The following is a 21,361-nucleotide window of genomic DNA, read 5'->3' as shown; positions in this document are numbered from 1 at the left end:
CTTAGAATCTTCGAATGTCCTTTGAAAAGGACACACATCCTAACACTTATGAAAAATTGATGACTTAGATGTGCAACACACAAAGTAACATTTTTCTTCAATCAATGAAGACTAACCCTCTAAGTGTGAAGAAATTAATGAAGAATTTGATTCTCAGATCCCTACGACAATTGTACGCGGCGTCTGAAATCATCATTCTTATACGGTGGGTCATGCCACCAACAAAAGTTGAAAATCTTCAATTTGAGTTTTTCTTCTTTTTCGAAATTCCTCAGTTGCGCTAATTCTTCAACTTTGCTATGTCTTCACTCTTTCTGTCATTGTTCTTCATTGACTATATATACATATATTTGAGTTTTTCAGTCCTCTACAGCATTCACTTATTGCTAATTCTTCAAGTTGAATTTTCTGCTAAGTGAATGTGATCGGACCCTTCCCCCTCTATGCTAAACTCAACCCAGTATGTTCACAAATTCTTCATGTGCATTCTATTTGAAACCCGTTCAAAATCTTCACTATGTCTAGGTCAGCTGAAGAATTTGTGAACGAATCTTTAAAATATTCTTATCTAAATTTTCGGCTTTTGCCACTCAAACCATTACACATTCCAAGATATGATTAATCTATTCACCCACGATCTAACACGATCTCCACTTCACAGTACGAGGTTGACACATGTCGCTAGAATGAGAAGGGTCTGGGGCATGTTCGTCCGTTTTCCTCGAACGAGCGGTTTTTCACCTCGGCTATAAATACCCCTCACCCACCTGAGACCTCATTACCCTGCTCGACCTCACTCCCCTCGCTCGAGCTTTCTGACCTAGCGACACCGCTACTTCCATCGTCAACGGTGAGGAAGAGCTTCACTGCCTCGACTTCATCATCGCTGTACTCGCGCCGTCTACGGAAATCTTCACTCCGCCACCGCCGTAGCTGTCTTCCACCGCCAAGTTAGGGCATGGAAGATCTGAACGGACGAACTTCTCAATTTATACTCCCAGTTCGTCGTGTTCTTCGTCAAGGGTAAATAAAAATTATTTTTATTGCCCTTTTTGATTTTGATGATTTCCACAAAATCTTCAAAAGGTGTTTATTCTTCAACTTCCACACTCTTAAACACCACAGTTGCATCTATTCTTGATTTGTTTATCTAAGCAACGTTTTTCTTCAAGATTCCTCAATTGTGTGGATTTTCAATCTATACAACTCTGGAACCTAAGTCAAAGACCGCTTAGTGAAATTCCTCAAGACATCCCTGGTCAAATTCCTCAAGCTTGTTCTTTTTGAAAAACTTCTGAGAACGCATATGACCTCTTCAAATTCTTTGCACCCATACTCGGTTCACAGGTACACATGTCCGCTGTTGAATCTCTAGGTTCTCATCAACTTAACTCATTTGCAGCGTTCCTCGAAGATAAATTGCATACCTCTTCAGAGAATTCTATTGTTCAAAATCCTCAGCTAAAGATAATGGCTGATGGCAAGAGACCTCGGAAGGGAGGAAAGAGACCAGAGACAAATACTGGTTTCAAAATTCCTGATGACATTTATGAGGAATATTGCACTCCTGATGAAGCAAAACATGGCAAGGAAAACAAGAATCAGTGCATGGTGTGCATACAAAGGATAGAAAGGAGATGGGCCAGAGAATGGAGGGAGTACAGATATGTAACACCCAAGTACATGAAGAAATTCGCAGTACACCCTCCATGCCCAAGACCTCCATTAGCACCAGGCCAAGAAGCTGATCCCTCTAGCAGCAGAAGAGGTGAGGAATTTCCTAAGGAATGGGCAAAGTGTCAAGCCATGTTGGCCAAAATGGCCAAAGAAGCAGTGAAGAAATTCAATGAAGATTCTGCTGCTGCTGCTACTGAGGCCTCTGCTAGCAAGCCCAAAAAGGTTATGCCCAAGAAGCCTGCTCACAAGCCCAGATCCTCAGCAATGCCCTCACAGACAAGTTCCTCAAAGCCCTCACACCACCTCCTCCAAAGCAGCTGCAGTTCCTACTGCAAAACCCTCAGCTACTATTGCCAAGTCCTCAGCACCTGTGCATCTCGCCTCTTGCCAAAGGACCGCTGGCATATCAATTACTTCAAGAGTTTCTGCAAGTTCTTCAGCTCCTCCACAATCCTCAACAGCTCCGACCTTGCTAAATAAAAAGGCTACTGCTGACCGTGGCTCGAGGCCAAGTCCCCACAAGAAGCAGGTTGCCTTTCAAGTGGCATCTAGTGAAGACGAAGCTGATGATGAAGAATTGGTTGAAATCATCAAAGATAGACAACAAAGGGCCGCTAGAGCCAAAGGCAGTAATGTGCCTCTTCTAATGGATCCCAAGTTGATCATGGACTTCATAGATCTTTGGCACAAGGACCCAAACACTCCTATGCTTGATTTCAATCTCACACCTGGCCAGAGTCATATGTTGACTGCCTTCATAGGTGAAAAAATGGAAATGTGAAGAAAGCTTAGTACAGAAAGGAGTGTTTTCTGAAGAAAAATGTTGTGAAAATGTCTCCTGAGGAACTTGTGACCATGCAGACAGAGATCAAAGCACTCAGTGATGAATTTGACGCTTACCGTGCAAATTGGCTAGGAGACAAAGTCGGATTCCTCAGAATGGCGAAGGGATTCACTTCTAATGTTGCAGCTTTGATGCAACATGAAATTCCTCAGGCTGAAGCATCTTCCCAAACAACTGAAGAACATGCAAGCACAGCTGATGACAATCAGACTATGATGATTCTTAAAGCACTAGGGCTGATGAAGAAATACCAGCCATTGAAGAAACTGCCAGGGAAACCTCTAGTGTTGTGTCTGAAGAGCAAGCCAGGCCAGTTGAAGCATCTGCTACTACGCCTGATGAAACTGATCATGCCAGGGCAACTGCATCAGTTGTGCCTAAAGAAATTGCACCAATTTCCTCTGATCCTCCTTCCCAGACAACAAGTACTAATCTTCCTTCTGCATCAGAAGCGAAGAAAATCAAGGCTGCAGAGAGGGCAGCTATGAAAAAAAGGAAAGCATTTGCATCCTCAAAGTCTTCAGCTTCAAAGAAAGTGAAGACTTTGATGAGCTCCTATGCAAATCCCATAGATGTTGTTCCTCTATCAAGAATGCCATCAAAGGAGATTGTTCCCTTTGGTGAGGAATATGCGATTCCAAGCGAATCTGATGACGAAGATCCTTCTTCCGCTATGTCAGAGCAAATTGATGAGGAAATTGAAGTGTACAACATCACTTCAACTCCACTGGTATCATCGCCCATGCCTCAGTTCACTGCTGAAGAGGCCGGTGTTGAAGAAATAGATGATGAAGAAGAAGATGTGGATATTGGGTCTACAACTCCGATTCTGAATGATGACTACTGGGAAAGTCATCACCCCAATTCACCACTCTACACCCCTCTGCAACAGATTCCTTAGTCCCCGGTTCAAACTGAAGAAATTCATACGGGCTCTGAAGAACATCAGGCTTCTCTTCTCACTATTCCTGAAGAAGTTCCAGCCACTAGAGCTGATGATAATGTTGCTGAAGAAATGGAGACCCAAGCTACTACTAATGACGCTACTCCTTAAAATCCTCAGCCTGTGGCTCTAGAGGTTGCGTTTCAAGAGGTTGTGATGACTTCGACTGCTAATCTTCAACCCAAGCCATAGAATCCTCACTCCAAGAAGCAGAAGTTCAAGGCTGATAACTTCTTCAATGAGCATATTTTCTTCACTGACTACAATCCATACGACTCTACTTGACTTCGTCGCAAGCGTTTTGGGACTGCAAGCCAGATGAACTTCTATTCCTCACTACTGTTTGATAAGGACAAATTTTTTGACCATGAGCATATTCCTCATGTGGATATGGAGTCTCTACCTTGCTTCACTCCAGTCCTCGGTGTTCTTCATGACGTTGGGCTACTCAACCTCTGCACCGACATCTGCGACTGGAATGAAGAACTCATTCTTTTGTTCTATGTCACGTTGCACATCACAGGCAATGTCGAAGATGTGAATTCATGGGTGTTGGACTGGATGACAGAAAATACTCACTACAAAGCACCAACCTCTAAATTTCTTCATGCCATCCCAGTCAGTCCCCCTCCTGAAGGTGCATTGCTCATTTATGCTAAACCTGAACTCTCCAACCATCTGATGCAAGTGCTGATGAAGCCATTGAAGCCAGACCAAGCTCCAAGGACAAAATTCCTCATCAAGGAATTGCTCAATGTGCCGAGGACAGTATACGGAATATTGACCAAATCTCTCAGTCCTATCAAGGGCCACAACTCTAATGAAGAAGAGGTTGTTGGCATTATGAAGAATCTACTTTTCAACATCATACATGGTATTCCTATCAAGTACCATGATTTCTTCATGAGGACTTTGGCCAATGTATCTCTATCACCGTTTGAATTGAAGCCTTACGCTCCCTGGATCATGAGATTCATGAGATCAAGGTCTTCAATCAACTACAAGGGATATTTTCAAAATCATCTCAGTTATTTGCCCCCAATTGAAGTCCTCAAAAGGACTATTTCCTCAGCTGATGAAAAGGGCAAGGACGCTGTTATTGATGAAGGTACTTGACCATTGGATGGACAGTTTCGCAAAGCTGTTTCATATTCCACCAATGATGATTCTGCCACACATGACACTGCCGCAAATGCTTCAAAGCAAAATCCTCAAGCCACTTCTCCATGGGTGATGACTGATCATGAGCTTCTCCTCAGTCTTCATCAGAAAGTTGATAGAAATCACAAGTGGGTCAAGCGTCAGTTTGGTGCAATTCTTCAGAATATGACAGTCACTCAAAATACTATGAAGAAGAACCACTACTATTTGCATTAAGTCTTCGACCACACTTGGGCCATTCTTTCACATCTCTATAGTGCTGAATATCTCAAGGAGATGGACTTTCAACAGGACTTTGACTGGTCACCGCCACCTTCGAAGTAATTCAAGAAGGTCAAAGTTCCTCACTTGGTCGCCAGTTCATATTCTTCATCGCGCGAGGCAGATGAAGCTGAAAACTTGGACAACACTGCGGCAGGCCCTACATCAATGGACGACCCCAACAATGCTGGCGCTCCTCCATCGACATCATGATGTTATTCTTCAGGGGCGTTAGTCCACATTTTTCGTCCCTTTTGGTCATTCGATGACAAAGGGGGAGAAATTTGAGTTAGTCTTCAAGCGGATGTATATATATGGGCGTTTTTTTGCTAAGTTACAACTCTCGTTCTTCTGAAGTATTTGTTGGATCAAGTTGTAAACTTAAGTCCGATGGTGGTCTGATACTTTTCCTCCGTTTTTCTGCATGCTATTTCCTCATATATGTTAATGCACGCATGCTGAATTACATCAGTCACCATATTTCATCATGCATTTTCAAATTCTTCATATCACATGATAAATGCATGTATAAATTTGTATAAATTACAAGATATAGGGGGAGATCTCCATGATTCTACTCTACAATGTGCATTTGCTTTTCAAAGCAAATTCCTCATATATGCACATCTTCAGGGGGGGTTCTTCCATATCTTGCAATCAAATTCCTCAATATCCATATTTACACTTCATATGTTTATCCATGTTGAAAACTTAACCTATATTGTCATCAATCACCAAAAAGGGGGAGATTGTAAGTGCATCTAGTGCCCCTTAGTGATTTTGGTGTATTGAAGCTTATAGGTTAAGGGAGTAATGTGTTTGTGGGTGTACACAGATCTATAAGTCTATGAGGAGTTTGATACTTACAGAGAAAGTTGACCCCTAAAAATGAATGTCTTCAACTGACGACTTTGGCTTTCTGAAGACTTTAAAAGTGAAGAAATTGGTGTGACCGTGAAGACTTGATTCATGCGAGGATTATGAAGCGTGAAGACTTTTGTTTTCGTAGTTTCATTTTCTCTTTCTTGAGTCATAGGAAACACCGTACTGTTAAAAGGGGTCGAGGTAAAACTAAGGAAAAGTTTCCAAGTGATGCTCATCTCAAAATCATACACCTACCCAATCCTTCGAGTGAAGCCATTGGAAATCTCATACAATTCAGTCAATTTCTTCAGTGACAGAGACAAAGTTCTTCTGGTCTCCGAGGAATTTGTTCTAACCGAGGAGTTAGGAATTCACCAGTGTGGATTGCCTACAAGTGAGGAACATGATAGCCCTGAGGAATTTGATACTCAACTTTCCGACCGTTTTTGTGCTACGCGCCAGCTGTCCCAAAATATCTACCCACCTAACGGTCATATCATTGAAGGGCATTTATGTCTTATCATGTTGGGCTGCTCCCTAGGCTATAAATAGCGGCCCCCTACAACCACTAGTTGGTTGACTGCTTTGAGAGAAACTGACACTTGTCATTGAGAGTATCCCATCCTCCGAGGACTTTGAGCGAAAATCAACAAGTGAGGAAAACCCAAACCCAAACACCTACAAACCCAAAGTGATTGAGCATAACTGAAGAGATTGTTCCTGTGTGGAACCGACTTGTTACCTTTGAGGACTGTGTACCCTCCAAACGGTTAGGCGTCATGGTCTAGAGCATCCAAGAGGAAATTGTGGATCACCGAGTGACCGAGTCTGTGAAGGGTTGGAAGTCACCTGAAGACTTACCACGAGTGATTGGGCGAGGTCTGTGTGACCTTAGCTCAAGGAGAATACGGTGAGGACTGTGTGTCCGGGACAGTGTGTCCTCAGGTTTAAATACCTAGCCATTCCAACTAGACATACGACTGTCACAGCAGTTGGAACTGGTCTACCAAACCATTGTCTTCACCGAGCTATCTGGTTCTATTTCCTCAACCCTTTCATTTCCTCATTACTGTGTTGAAGTACTTGATCGTTACTGTTTGAAGACTTTGACTGAAGACTTTCTCAATTTCCACAATCCTATTCCTTCAGTCAATTTGTCTTCAGCCTGCTTATCCTATGTTTACGCTACTTGTACTTTGTGCTTGTTTTTATTTCATCATGATGACTGTGCTACTGCTCTGTTATGCTTGCATCTGAGTACTTATTCTGCTGCTAAGTAGTTTGTTGCTTAGGAGTTTCCTCACCCTAAAATTCCTCAGCGATGAATTTGTAAAAATCGCCTATTCACCCCCCCCCTAGTTGATATAACGCACTTTCAAGTGTCATAATACAAAATGTTGATGCTACTACCGCCATCCGTGAGTACTTTGGTGACCACCAACCTGAGGGGCCACCACAAGAGCTAAATGACCCGGATTATCAACCCGTGGCGGGTGATCCGCCCTGCTCCACGATATCGTGTGCTCAGACCATCTCAAAATATTGTGGAACAGCCGGCTCTACTGCATGAACCGCCCGCTTATGAACCTTTTGGTCTCGTTTGCAAGGACTCATAGTCAAAACATGGTATTGACCACCATTGAGCTGCTTTGGGTTACTCTCATATCCCGACTGACTAACGTGCTGCTGGTTACCCTGGCCAGACTGCTGATTATGACAACCATGGTTACCTTGACCTTGATAGCCGGAATTCGAGCCACCCCCTCCAAAGCCAGACCCCTGTTGTCGGTGTCAAAATCGGCGGATCTCGGGTAGGGGGTCCCGAACTGTGCGTCTAAGGAGGATGGTAAAAGGAGGCGGGGGACAGAATGTTTACCTAGGTTCGGGCCCTCTCGGTGGAGGTAATACCCTACTTCCTGCTTGATTGATCTTGATGATACGAGTATTACAAGAGTTGATCTACCACGAGATCGTAGAGGCTAAACCCTAGAAGCTAGCCTATGATTATGATTGTTGTTGTCCTATGGACTAAACCCTCCGGTTTATATAGACACCGGAGGGGGCTAGGGTTACACAGAGTCGGTTACAAGGGAGGATATCTACATATCCGAATTGCCAAGCTTGCCTTCCACGCAAAGGAGAGTCCCACCCGGACACATGACGAAGTCTTCAATCTTGTATCTTCATAGTCCAATAGTTCGGCCAAAGTATATAGTTCGGCTGTCCGAGGACCCCCTATCCAAGACTCCCTCAGTAGCCCCTGAACCAGGCTTCAATGACAATGAGTCCGGCGCGCAGATTGTCTTCGGCATTGCAAGGCGGGTTCTTCTCCAAATCCTGAGTACCTGTCGAGTAGTGTCCGGCTTCCCATGAATGTTGCACTCCTCGGCTTCTACGCCTAATAATGGCTATCTTCCACGTGTCGAGCGAATGCGAGAAGTCGGGGCATTTTTACATTTGCCACCCTAACCATGTGAGTAAATTGTCTATTTAAAGAGTCGGGGATCCTCAAATCTAGATCACGCCATCCTCCCACACTGAGTATCCATCGGAGCGCGCCCGGAAAAGTCCATCCCATCATGGCCGGCCATCGCAGCTCCTCCTCTCGCTCCCGTATATAGCACTAAGCCAGGCAATTGGGAGAAGTGTTCCGTCCCCCACAGCCAATTAGTAGAGTTACAGACCTAGGGGTTTCTCCCTCCTGCGTATATGGTCCCCGTCCGAGCCGGACTAGCCACTTATAATGGCGGGGAGCAAGCGGAGAGCTTTCCCAACCCATCCATGGGGGAGCGGGTATGTCGTGTCGCTTACTTATTGAGGGGACTCGGATTTCCAATCCATCCATTCCTCCGCGGGCTCCTGGAGTTCTACAGTCTCCAGCTGCATAACTTTACTCCCGCCTCCATATTACACATCGCTGGCTACGTTGCCTTTTGCGAGCTGTTTCTAGGCTGCGAAGCTCATTTCGAGCTATGGAAGAGGCTACTCTGCCTCGTACCCCATACACGGGAGGGGTCAATATATCAAGTGGGCGGAGCCGAAATATGGCGCATCGCCGGGACCGGATACCCGTCCGGTACTCCAAAAAAGACATGCGAAGACTGGCCTTCGGAGTGGTTTTATATGGAGGGCGTTCCTCTTCCGGACCCTATTCGGATGGACCTTCATGAGTTTAATAACGCCCCTTTGAAGAAACGCTGCAGCTGGCACCCTCAGAGCCCCCAGGAGGAAGATAACACAGAGGTCCTTTACCTGATGGGGCGAATAAAAACGCTAGCCAAATCAGGACTGAAAATAATCGAGGTTATGTCAATATGTATAATGCGGGGGGTGCAGCCACTTCAGTATCGGGGAAAACCCATGTGGCACTTCAATGGAGAAGACGATGCCACCCGCTCCGGCCGTAAAGGTCCGGACTCCACCACTGCTCTAGCGAAAATACTGTCCGATTTGTACAAAGGAGAGGAAGAGGAGTTCATCCGCATTAAGCCACGGGATGGATTCTCCATGTACAACCCTCCAAACTAGGTGAGCTGCTACTTTTTACTCTAGACCTTCCCGCATTCTTCGTCATAAATATTTACCTTGCTATTTCATAGCAGGAACTGTGAAGAGCCATGAGGGAGGTCCACAGCCCGTCTCCCCAGCCAGAGGACCCTGACCGGGCCCTCGACCCCGGACTCGAAGAAGATCCGGACATATTTGTGGAGCTTATCAACAGGACGTTCTATCAGTTAAGCTGCGACGGTGCCTTGGTGGCCATCATAGCTGATTATCCTAGACTGCTCCCTGCATCGCATGTAAGTAAAACCGGAGTCCCAACTTCTAAGAAGGGTCCCTTTTTTGCACTTCACCCACCTCACACATATGGTGTCTTACAGGGAAGGTCCTCAGGATGCCATGCCGAACCCGCGGTGACTCACCAACGAGGGGCACTGAAGCCGGGTAGGCTTAAAAGAAAGGCGGTCAGGACTAAGATGTCTCCGCAGAGGTATGAAAAAGAACCCTGCTCCGTGGTTGTTGTCTTTAAAATATAATAACATCCATGGTTCTTGGCAGAAAAAACGCTCGCCGGACCGTGTCCGGAGAGCCTGCCGGTCGCGCCTCCATCAGCCGGACTCCAGAGCCGGTCTTGGGGGCAGATGCTAACGTGGGGACAACACCGGATGTTCCTCCTACAGAGGATGCGGATAGGATGTCCACTACGAATTCCGAAGTGGAGAGTGCCATGAATCACAGGCGTCGCCGGGCCGTACTCCGTGACCCTGGTTTCTCTGAAGAGGCATTCGATGCCTTCAACTCGGGAGACGCATACATCCGAGCCGTTCAAAATGGTCTTGCCAGAGCCACGGACCAGTATGTAAAGGATATACAGGTAAGAAAATCTGATAATTATGTATATCAGTAGCCCCTGAGACTTGAAACAGTTGGCACAACTGATTTAAGGATCATTATATGTGTAGGTTCTTATGGAGAAGAATACCCGGTTGTCTCAAGAGCTGGAGGAGTGCAAAGCCCAGCTACGGGCCGCGGTTGCCAAAGTGAAGGAGTCCAAGAAGGCCCCATCTAGTAACACTTGTTCTGATCGAAAAGAATGAAATGTCATGTACCAGTTAGTATTCGACATGCATGCAAATCTAACAACAGATTCTGCAGATGACCCCGGAGTGAATCTGAAGGTTGTGCGAGGGGATGAACAACATGCTCAACGACAGCTAGAGGCTGGCGAGCGCGTGCTTACATGGGTTAGGTAGGAGAAAAACAATCTCCAAGATGCCAATACCCGGCTGGGTGTTGAACTAAAAGATGTTCGGGCCCAGCTAGCTGACTCTGTAAAGGAGAATAAGGAGCTTCGACGCGGCATATTTAGTAAGTGCTTGAACGAACTTTTATAGAGTTCGGCGAAGAAACCGGCTAACAGAGTTATATCTGTAGGTATGCTGACTGGTCATCCCGGAGAGGAGATGCCCGGGTCTGCGGGCGATCTTTTGCCAGAGCTCTCACAACTGCACGAACAAGTTCGGCAGGTGATGCAAGGTATTGCCCAGGCCTTGTGGCCGTCCGCCTCCCTGCCAGGAGGCATGGTGGAGCTCGTAGAGATGCTCAAGGGAGCGCGGCGGCGCTTCCGATTATGGAAGATATCTGCCTATCGACAAGGTGCAAGGGAAGCCTAGGCCATGGTGAAGACTCGATATACCAAGGCTGACCCAAACCACATGGTCGAGGTCGGACCTGTGGGGTCTGATGGGAAAGAGATCCCCGTTAGTATGGTGTATGACCAGGTAAAATTAGCCGCAAAGTATTCCCAACAGGACTGTAGGCTAGACAGCCTGTTGGATGGTATAGAAGAAGAATTTAGTCAGTCTAAGTGACTGTGTACTTCAAGTGACATATATTGTCCCTAGCCGGATTGTAAATCATTTGTCATGGCGGACCTTTTCGCTTCTACCTCCGGACTCGACAGTCTGGAGTGTATCCGAATACCCGCTCAGTTATGTAAAAACCGGTGTACGTGTGGAAACCAGGCGTAGGGGCCATAAGTGCTTGAACAGACAAGTACCCAACTAACTATGTTATATTACATGGATAGTAAGAAACATCTTCCAGGGAGAATAGTTCCGTTAAGGGTTCCTTTCCCTGGGTACGCATGCATTAATGTGCATGTCCGAACTGCGAAAAGAGATGTGGGATATAAACATCTGGGGGCATGTATTGCAATAGGTAAAAGTCATCTTTTGTTCACCGACCGAATATTCCCTTAAGAACGCTAGCTTTCGGCTTCACCCAGTCTGAGGTACACATCCGGCTGACCCGGCAGTAACAATCACAGAGGTGCTCCCCTTATGCCCTAGGCGAATTAACGGGAACGTAGGGCATAAACACAAGAGCCAGGCAACCCAGCTTGGCCAAAACTTAAGTCATATCGATGCATATAATGGCGAAGAAAAGGTACATGTGGAAAAGCAACACATGTGCAGGGGCCATAGAGCCTGGAACATAATTATATTAAGCTTCTATATAAGAAGCCCCTAGATATAATGAGCACGCCTAGTGCGTCAAGATTGTGTAGTCAAGACACATTTTAACCTTTTAAGGCCGTGAAGAAAAAGGGAAGAAAGAAAGAAAGAAAGAAAGAAAGACAGATAGCGGATATATATATATATGAAAAAAGGCGGAGGTAAGGAGACGAACACAAAGTCTGGCACTAGGCGTAGAACCTTCGGAGTCTGGCCGCGTTCCATGGGTTTGGCTCGAGTCGATTGTCTGATGCATCCCGCAGACGGTACGCTCCACCGGTTAGAACTTTGTCAATGATGAATGGACCTTCCCATTTGGGCTTGAGCTTGTCCTTTTTCTTCTCTGGTAAGCGTAGAACGAGTTCGCCAACGTTATAAGTTTTGGCCCGCACTTCTCTTCTTTGATATCGTCGAGCCTGTTCCTGATAGAATGCGGAGTAGGCTTTTGCTACGTCACGCTCCTCCTCCAGGGTGTCTAAAATGTCCCGCCGATCAAGCTCGGCTTCTTTCTCTTTGTACATGTGCACTCGTGGTGAGTCATGAATGATGTCGCATGGGCAATACCGCCTCTAAGCCGTACACCATAAAAAACGGTGTGTATCCTGTAGTGCAATTCGGCGTGGTCCGCAGCCCCCATAGTACAGAGTCGAGCTCCTCAACCCAGTGCATATCTGATTCCTTCAAGGATCGCACTAATTTGGGTTTAATGCCGCTCATAATAAGACCATTTGCTTGTTCGACTTGACCGTTTGTTTGGGGGTGATAGACGGAGGCATAATCGAGCTTAATGCCCAAGTTGCCGCACCAAGTTTTTACCTCGTCAGCTGTAAAGTTCGAGCCGTTATCGGTGATGATGTTGTGGGGGACACCATAACGGTGTACAACCTCGGATATGAAGTCTATCACTGGTCCGGACTCGGCTGTTTTAACTTGTTTGGCTTCTATCCATTTGGTGAATTTATCCACCATGACCAATAGGTACTTTTTCTTATGGCTTCCTCCTTTAAGGGGTCCGACCATATCAAGCCCCCAGACCGCAAAGGGCCAAGTAATGGGGATTGTTTGGAGAGCGGTAGGTGGAATATGGCTTTCGTTTGCAAAAAGCTGGCAACCGACGCAATGTTGGACGAGGTCCTATGCGTCTGCTCGGGCTGTCGGCTAGTAGAAACCTGTACAGAAGGCCTTGCTTACAAGGGCCCGAGCTGCGGCGTGATGGCTGCCGAGTCCAACATGAATTTCTGCCAAAAGTTGTCGTCCTTCCTCTTCGGAGATACACCTTTGAAGTACTTCGGTAGCGCTTTTCTTATAAAGCTCTCCCTCGTGGACCTTGTAGGCTTTAGACCGCCGCACAATGCAACGTGCCTCGTTTGGGTCCTCAGGGAGTTCTTTCCTATTTAGGTAAGCCGAAAAGGGTTCTATCCACGGGGCGATGACAGCCATAATCACGTGGGCCGAAGGTGTTATTTCGGTGGCGGAGCCTCCAATTACGTCAGAGTGCTCGGGATCTGGTGTTGTGGCCGGATCCGGACTGTTGTTGCCGATCTCCCCTTCCCACACCACGGATGGCTTAAACAGCCTTTCCAAGAAGATATTAGGTCGGACAGGGTCGCACTTAGCGCCGATGCGGGCGAGGATATCCGCCACTTGATTGTTTTCTCGGACCACATGGTGGAATTCGAGCCCCTCGAACCGAGCTGACATTTTGAGGACGGCATTGCGGTAAGCCGCCATTTTGGGGTCCTTGGCATCAAAGTCTCCATTTATTTGAGATATTGCGAGGTTCGAATCCCCACGCACCTCTAGGCGTTGAATGCCCATGGAGACTGCCATCCGGAGACCATGCAACAGGGCCTCATATTCTGCTGCATTGTTGGAGGCTGTGTATAATATTTGGAGTGGGGGATGTTAGGAGGACGCCTGCCCCCAGACCAGCCAGCATATTAGAGCCGTCGAAGTGCACGATCCAATTGGAGTACGCGCCGTACTCTTTAGGGAGTTCGGCTTCTGTCCATTCGGCGATGAAATCAGCCAGTACTTGCGACTTATTGGCTCGTCGGGGTTTGTATGTTATGTCGAACGGGAGGAGCTCAATATCCCATTTAGCAATCCGGCTTGTGGCATCGCAGTTATTTATTATGTCGTCGAGTGGTACTTCAGAGGCCACCATAATTGAACACTCTTGAAACTAGTGTCGTAGTTTTCGGGGTGCCATGAAGACCGCGTATGCTATCTTTTGATAATGTGGGTACCTTGATTTGCATGGAGTGAGGACAGTGGATACGTAGTATACCAGCTTTTGAAGCGGGAACTTATGTCCGTATGTCTTTCATTCGATGACGAGCACTGCACTTACAACATGGTGTGTTGCCGCTATATATAACAGCATTGGTTCGTCGATATTTGGCGCGGCCAAGATTGGGTTGCTGGCCAAGAGGGCTTTTATTTCTTCCAATCCGGCCGTGGCCGCATTCGTCCACTCGAAGTGTTCGGTGCGCCAAAGAAGGCGATAAAGAGGTAATGCCTTTTCTCCCAGTCGAGAGATAAAGCGGCTTAAGGCAGCCACGCATCCGGTTAATTTCTGGATTTGCTTGAGGTCTGTTGGGGTAGCCAACTGTGACAGAGCTCAGATTTTAGCTGGATTTGCTTCAGTTCCTCTATTGGAAACGATGAAGCCAAGAGCTTTCCGGTGGGCACGCCGAAAACGCATTTTTCTGGATTGAGCTTGATGTCATATGTTCGCAGATTGTCGAACGTAAGCCTCAATTCGTCTATTAAGGATTCGACGTGTCTGGTTTTAATGACCACATCGTCTACGTATGCCTCCACTGTCTTGCCGATTTGTGCTTCCAGGCATGTCTGAATCATGTGTTGATAGGTTGCACCGACGTTTTTGAGCCTGAAAGGCATGGTGTTAAAACAGAAGGGGTCGTATGGGGTGATGAATGCCGTTGCGGCTTGATCAGACTCCGCCATCTTGATTTGATGGTTGATACGTCCATTTTGCATCATGCTTTTATATCGATATTTATTGCATTATGTGCTGTTATTACACATTATGTCACAATACTTATGCATATTCTCTCTTATTTTACAGGGTTTACATAAAGAGGGAGAATGCCGGCAGCTGGGATTCTGTGCTGGAAAAGGAGCAAATATTAGAGACCTATTCTGCACAGCTCCAAAAGTCCTGAAACTTCACGAAAGTCATTTTCAGAATATATAATAAATAATGAGTGCAAGAAGTTCCAGAGGAGGGCCACACCCTACCCATGAGGGTGGGGGCGCGCCCTACCCCCTGGGCGCGCCCCCTACCTCGTGGGCCCCTTGTGGCCCTATGATGCCCATCTTCTGCTATATGAAGTCTTTCGTTGAGGAAAAAATCATAAGCCATCTTTCCAGACGAGACTCCGCCGCCACGAGGCGGAACCTTGGCGGAACCAATCTAGGGCTCCAGCGGAGCTGTTCTGCCGGGGAAACTTCCCTCCGGGAGGGGGAAATCATCGCCATCATCATCACCAACGATCCTCTCATCAGTAGGGGGTCAATCTCCATCAACATCTTCCCCAGCACCGTCTCCTCTCAAACCCTAGTTTATCTCTTGTATCCAAGTCTTGTCTCCAAGTCTGGGATTGGTACCTGTGGGTTGCTAGTAGTGTTGATTACTCTTTGTAGTTGATGCTAGTTGGTTTATTTGGTGGAAGATCATATGTTCAGATCCTATATGCACATTAATACCCCTCTGATTATGAACATGAATATGCTTTGTGAGTAGTTACGTTTGTTCCTCGGGACATGGGAGAAGTCTTGCTATTAGTAGTCATGTGAGTTTGGTATTCGTTCGATATTTTGATGAGATGTATGTTGTCTCTCCTCTAGTGGTGTTATGTGAACGTCGACTACATGACACTTCACCATCATTTGGGCCTAGAGGAAGGCATTGGGAAGTAATAAGTAGATGATGGGTTGCTAGAGTGATAGAAGCTTAAACCCTAGTTTATGTGTTGCTTCGTAAGGGGCTGATTTGGATCCATATGTTTCATGCTATGGTTAGGTTTACCTTAATACTTTTGTTGTAGTTGCGGATGCTTGCAATAGAGGTTAATCATAAGTGGGATGTTTGTCCAAGTAAGGGCAGCACCCAAGCACCAGTCCACCCACATATCAGATTATCAAAGTACCGAACGCGAATCATATGAACGTGATGAAACCTAGCTTGACGATAATTCCCATGTGTCCCCAGGAGTGCTTTTCTCTATATAAGAATTTGTCCAGGCTTGTCGTTTGCTACAAAAGGATTGGGCCACTTTGCTGCACTTTATTTACTTTTGTTACCTGTTGCTTGTTACTAATTATCTTATCACAAAACTATATGTTACCTATAATTTCAGTGCTTGCAGAGAATACCTTACTGAAAACCGCTTATCATTTCCGTCTGCTCCTCGTTGGGTTTGACACTCTTACTTATCGAAAGGACTATGATAGATCCCCTATACTTGTGGGTCATCAAGACTCTTTTCTAGCGCCGTTGCCGGGGAGTGAAGCGCCTTTGGTAGGTGGAATTTGGTAAGGAAAAATTTATATAGTGTGCTGAAATTTACTGTCACTTGTTACTATGGAAAGTAATCCTCTGAGGGGCTTGTTCGGGGTATCTTCACCTCGACCAGTAGAGCAAAGAGTTGCTCCCCAACCTACTGAACCTACTTAAAATGCAAATGAAAATGTCTATTTTTAAATTCCTTCGGGTATGATAGAAAAACTGCTAGCTAATCCTTTTGCAGGAGACAGAACAATGCATCCTAATGAGCACCTAATATATGTGGATGAAGTTTGTGGATTATTTAAGCTTGCAGGTGTGACCGAGGATGTAATTAAGAATAAGGTCTCCCCTTTATCTTTGAAGGGAGATGCATTAACATGGTATAGGCTATGTGATGATATGGGATCATGGAACTACAAACGATTGAAATTGGAATTTCATCGGAAGTTTTATCCTATGCATCTTGTTAATCGTGATCGTAATTATATATATAATTTTTGGCCTCGCGAAGGAGAAAGCATCACTCAAGCTTGGGGGAGGCTTAAATCAATGTTATATTCATGCCCCAATCATGAGCTCTCAAGAGAAATAATTAATCAAAATTTATATGCTCGGCTTTCTGATAACAATCGCACCATGCTCGATACTTCTTGTGCTGGCTCTTTTATGATGAAGACTATTGAATTCAAATGGGATTTACTGGAAAGAATTAAACGCAACTTTGAAGATTGGGACCTCGACGAAGGGAAGAAGTCAAGTATGACACCTAAGTTTGATTGTGTTAAATCTTTTATGGATACTGATGTTTTCCGTAAATTTAGCACTAAATATGGACTTGACTCTGAAATAGTATCTTCTTTCTGTGAATATTTTGCTACTCATGTTGATCTCCCTAGGGAGAAGTGGTTTAAATATCATCCTCCCATAGAAGTAAAAGTAGCTGCACCTATTAAAGTTGAAGAAAAGACTGTCACTTATAATGATCCTATTGTTCCTACTGCTTATGTTGAGAAACCACCTTTTTCCTGTTAGGATAAAAGATCATGCTAAAGCTTCAACTATGGTTCGTAAAAGCAATATTAGAACCTATACACCTCCTGAGCAAATTAAAGTTGAACCAAATATTGCTATTGTTAAAGATCTCTTGTCTGATAATATTGATGGGCATGTTATTCATTTCCATGATGATACTGCTAGAATTGCTAAACCTTGTGCTAAAGATAAACCTAGATCTTTGGTAGGCATGCATGTTATTTCTGTTAAAATAGGAGATCATTGTTATCATGGCTTATGTGATATGGGTGCCAGTGCTAGTGCTATACCTCATGACTTATACAAAGAAATTATGCATGATATTGCACCTGCTAAGATAGAAGATATTGATGTCACAATTAAACTTGCCAATAGAGATATTATTTCACCAATTGGAATTGTTAGATATGTTGAAGTCTTGTGTGGGAAAACTAAATTTCCTGCTGATTTTCTTGTTCTTGGTTCCCCACAAGATAGCTTTTGTCCCATTATATTTGGTAGACCCTTCTTGAACATAGTTAATGCGAGGATAGATTGCGAAAAGGATGTTGTTACTATTGGCTTAGGTGATATGTCTCATGAGTTTAATTCTCTAAATTTTGTAGACAACACCATGAAGAGGAATTGCCTAGTAAAGATGAAATTATTGGTCTTGCTTCTATTGCCGTGCCTCCTAGTGATCCTTTAGAACAATATTTGCTAGACCATGAAAATGATATGTTTATGAATGAAAGAAGGGAAATAGATGAAGTATTTTTAAATAGGAACCCATCCTGAAACATAATTTTCCCATTGAAATCCTAGGGGATCCTCCTCCACCCAAGGGTGATCCCGTGTTTGAGCTCAAACCGTTACCTGATACTCTTAAATATGCTTATCTTGATGAGAAAAATATATATCATGTTATTATTAGTGCTAACCTTTCATAGCATGAAGAAGAGAGATTATTGAAAACTCTGAAGAAGCACCGTGCTGCTATTGGATATACTCTCGATGATCTTAAGGGCATCAGTCCCACACTATGTCAACACAAAATAAATTTGCAGAAAGATGCCAAACCAGTCCGTGATCACCAACGACGGTTGAATCCTAAGATGAAAGAAGTGGTAAGAAAGGAAATACTAAAGCTCCTTGAGCAACGATGGTGTTATTAGACGTTGTGTACCTGAGCATGAACAGGAACAGATCCTACGCAATTGTCACTCTGAAGCTTATGGAGGACACCACGCTGGACATAGAACTGCACATAAGGTATTGCAATCCGGTTTTTATTGGCCTACTCTCTTCAAGGATGCCCATAAGTTTGTTGTATCTTGTGATGAATGTCAAAGAATTGGTAATGTTAGTAGACATCAAGAAATGCCTATGAATTATTCACTTGTTATTGAACCATTTGATGTTTGGGGCTTTGATTATATGGGACCTTTCCTGCATCCAATGGATACACACATATTTTAGTTGCTGTAGATTATGTTACTAAGTGGGTAGAAGCTATTCCAACTAGTAGTGCTGATCATAACACCTCTATTAAGATGCTTAAAGAAGTTATTTTTCCAAGGTTTGGAGTCCCTAGATACTTAATGACTGATGGTGGTTCACATTTTATTCATGGTGCTTTCCGTAAAATGCTTTCTAAATATGATGTTAATCATAGAATTGCATCTCCTTATCACCCACGGTCTAGTGGTCAAGTAGAATTGAGTAATAGAGAACTCAAATTAATTTTGCAAAAGACTGTTAATAGATCTAGAAAGAATTGGTCCAAGAAACTTGATGATGCATTATGGGCCTATAGAGCTGCATATAAAAATCCTATGGGTATGTCTCCGTATAAAATGGTTTATGGAAAAGCATTTCACTTACCTCTCGAACTAGAACATAAGGCTTATTGGGATATTAAAGAACTCAATTATGATTTCAAACTTGCCGGTGAGAAGAGGTTATTTGGCATTAGCTCACTTGATGAATGGAGAACCCAAGCCTATGAGAATGCCAAATTATTTAAAGAAAAAAGTTAAAAGATGGCATGACAAAAGGATACAAAAGCGTGAGTTTAATGTAGGTGATTATGTATTGCTATACAACTCTCGTTTAAGATTTTTTGCAGGGAAGCTTCTCTCTAAATGGGAAGGTCCTTACGTTATCGAGGAGGTCTATCGTTCCGGTGCCATAAAAATCAACAACTTCGAAGGCACAAACCCGAAGGTGGTGAACGGTCAAAGAATTAAACATTATATCTCAAGTAATCCTATAAATGTTGAAACCAATGTTATTGAAACCATAACCCCGGAGGAATACATAAGGGACACTTTCCAGAACGTTTCAGACTCCGAAAAGGAACAGGTATGTGGTACGGTAAGTAAACCGACTCCAAAACAGTTCTAATGGCAATTTTCTTCCGTTTTAGAATATTTAGAAAAATAGAAAAATAAGAAGCAGTCCGGGAAGGACACAAGGGTGGAGGGCGCGCCCTACCCCCCTGGGCGCGCCCCCCTACATCGTGGGCACCTCGTGTGCTCACCGGACTCCGTTTTCTTACATGACACGTATTTTAGTCGGTAAAAATTCATTATATAACCTCCCAAAGGTTTTGACCACCGTATCACGCAAATATCTCATGTCTTTGTTTCAAGCTGTTTTTCTGACAGATCCAGGTCGTCATGTCGTCTTCAAGTGCCCCCAAGGACTAGTTATTAGAGAAGGTCATCAACCCCTACCTCGCGGAAGTGCTGCAACACCCTCGAACCATTGAGATGCGTGAGGGGTTGTTGCACATCCGCGATGTTGAGGGACCAAGGAAGACCAGAAGCACGGAGGCAAGGCTCGAGGCATTGGAGCAAGAAGTTTTCAGGTGTCAGGAGATGGTGGAGCGTGGACTCGATTCCAATCACATTATGATCACGGAGTTCACCAACAACCACAAGCTGGACGTCAAGGACATTGGGGAGGCCATCTTCAAGCTTCCTGAGAAAATGGAGCACCTCCAAGCCCAGATCTATGACCTGCAAAATCAAAACTGTGAGTATAGATATAGATTCAAGAGGATGAGTTTGGCTGCAGATTGGAGGTTTCAGGAGACTCAATCATCCTTCTATGATGGTGAGCCTATGCCTTGGAAGAAGGACGACAAGCCTACGCCACCAACAGAACCATCAACTTCTTCACCAACAAAGGAGACATAATCACATGGGTATGGGCACTCCCCTTGGCAACTGCCAAGCTTGGGGGAGTGCCCCGGTATCGTATCACCATCACTTTTATTTTTACCGCTTTTCTTAGTTCGATCCTTTTGGTAATATCTTGATCTAGTAGAATAAAGTTTTAGTATGATCTAGTTGTGAGTTTTGCTTTATGATCATTCTATGTAATCGAGTCCGTGAGCTATATAATAAAGATTAGTGTTGAGTCAAGGGCTTGATTATTTTGCCATGATCTTGAGTGAATAAAAGAAAAGAGAAAGAAATAAAAAGGAAATAAAAGAGATCATATGGATCTTATGGAGAGTAATGAGCTCACATATAAAGAGTATGATGAATAAAAGTTGTTGAGAGTTGACAAAGATAGTTTTGGTCATCGTTGCAATTAATAGGAAGTAATAAAGAAAGAGAGGTCTTCACATATAAATACACTATCTTGGACATCTTTTATGATTGTGAGCACTCATTAAAGTATGGCATGCTAAAGAGTTGACGTTGGACAAGGAAGACAACGCAATGGGTTATGTTTTCTTACATCTGAGATAAATTATACTGTCATGGAACATCCAACATGATTGAGCTTGCCTTTCCCCCTCATGCTAGCCAAATTCATTGCACCAAGTAGAGATACTACTTGTGCTTCGAAACGCCCTTAAACCATTTTTGCCATGAGAGTCCACCATACCTACCTATGGATTGAGTAAGATCCTCCAAGTAAGTTGCCATCGGTGCAAGCAATAAAAATTGCTCTCTAAATATGTATGACTTATTAGTGTGGGAGAAAATAAGCTTTATACGATCGTGTGATATGGAAGAAATAAAAGCGAT

This window comes from Triticum dicoccoides, chromosome 4A (assembly GCF_002162155.2).
Source record: "Triticum dicoccoides isolate Atlit2015 ecotype Zavitan chromosome 4A, WEW_v2.0, whole genome shotgun sequence".
NCBI lineage: Eukaryota > Viridiplantae > Streptophyta > Magnoliopsida > Poales > Poaceae > Triticum > Triticum dicoccoides.
Note: the sequence above shows the minus strand (reverse complement) of the source record.